Below are 1,983 nucleotides of genomic sequence, written 5' to 3'. Positions count from 1 at the left end.
GCCGCGGTCCTAGAGAGCAGATATATCTCTGTCTCATAAAAAGTGCTTTATACCCAAATGGTTGTTGTGGTTACTTATGTGGTTAATAAGAGTTTTTATCGTCAATGTGATAATATCTTTAATATCTATGATAACAATTCAAAAGTCACAACGACCAATTCGAATATTCCAAAAAGGTACACTGTCTATTTCATTTTCAAAATTTAAAATATCTGTAATTACTATTTACTAATTACTAAATACTAATTAGTTATTTAGTTTTGGTTGTATTTGATTGAAACATAATTATGGTTCACCGTTGTGTTGTGTGTAAAGCACATGATAATCCAAAAACTGGTGACATGACTCTGTCATTCCATTTGTAAGTATCATAAATCATAATATCATCCATCATGGGCTTTAATATAATTACCTATTATTTATTTAACCCTTAGCTACACGCGCCATTTTTTTTTCAATAATTACACGCGCGGTGTATTTTATACACCAATTTGTTTTACACAGAAATCAATGTCGTATTGCATATATATTTGACTTTATTTACTAATAAATAACAAAGTACTACTTAATATTGTTTTAAATTTAATTATAAAAAGAAAATTTAATAAAAAAAAAATTTTGTTATTACTATATATTATAATTGATAAAAGTAAAAATGTCTTAATTGTCAAATAATTTTTACTAACTTAAATTAAATCTTACTCACTATCCTGACTATCCTGACTTATTATACATCTTTCACATCTGACAACAGCTTTTACGTGCTCTTTACATGTAAACTTCTGACATGAAGAACATTGTATTGTTGTCACCCTATTTTTGGCTCTTCCACACAAATAGCACCGACTTCGTATTTTTGTTGGAGGTTCTTGAACGTCCACTTCTTTTGTTTCATATTTTGATAAAAAATGTTTTATGTCAGTAGGGAGATTTGTCATCTGTGATCTTTCACTCAAGTGATTATTCATCAAATTCATTGAAAGTGATTTTAGAAATGACCTCCTATTCTTATGTTTTTTTTCTATTTGTGTATTGTTATACAGAATATTTGCATTTATACCTGCAATGTTGAGAAGTTGAAAAAATATTGATAAAGGCCATCTGCGTGTTCTCCTAGAGACTGAATAATTCCCACACATTTGGTCGACAGTGTCCACGCCTCCTTTTGTGGAATTGTAAAAGTGTATAACTTCAGGTTTTTTTGTCTCACTATTTACTGACGTATCATTATGCATAGTTGATAATAGAATTACAGCTTTATTTTTTTTAGGAGTATATGATGTTATCATTATTTCTTTTTGAAATCCAAAAAATGAAGAATTAATTGATTTATTTTTATGTGGTTGAAAGTCTACTGGAATCTCCTTTTTATTTTTTCTCAATGTTCCTACTATAGTTGTTTGCTTTTTTAGTAATTCAGTAGCCAAGGGATAACTAGTATACCAATTATCACATGTTAGGTTACGATTTGATCCCGTTACATTGTCAAGTAATCTCATGACAATATCAAATGGCTTGGAAGACATATTGTAAGGCCCGTCTGGTTGCGTCCCACAATAAATTTCTAAATTCCCTGTATAAAATGATTTTGCATCAACCAGTGCAAATATTTTCAAGCCATATTTTGCAGGTTTACTTGGTATATACTGAATAAAACTACAACGACCTCTAAATGGGACTAACATTTCGTCAATGGTCAAATATTCACTAAGGCAGTAACTTGTTTTACAATTATATACAAATTGATCAAGCATTGACCTCACAGCAGCTAGTTTGTCCTCAGATCTTCTATCATTTCTAGTGGTTCTATCGTCGAATCTTATTGAACTCAAAATAAAAAGGAAACGGTTACAGCTCATACAAGCCCGAAAAACTTCAATTCCAGTACCATCTGTAGCTCAAAGTTCAGAAAGTTGGTGTGATTCCCGTTTTTTTATTCCTGACAAATCAACAAACCAAAAAATGCCATCATTTCATTTTTTG

The sequence above is a fragment of the Acyrthosiphon pisum genome, chromosome X (assembly GCF_005508785.2).
Source record: "Acyrthosiphon pisum isolate AL4f chromosome X, pea_aphid_22Mar2018_4r6ur, whole genome shotgun sequence".
In the NCBI taxonomy this organism is placed as follows: Eukaryota; Metazoa; Arthropoda; class Insecta; order Hemiptera; family Aphididae; genus Acyrthosiphon; species Acyrthosiphon pisum.
The sequence above is the reverse complement of the archived record's forward strand: the minus strand, read 5'-3'. Positions refer to the sequence as shown.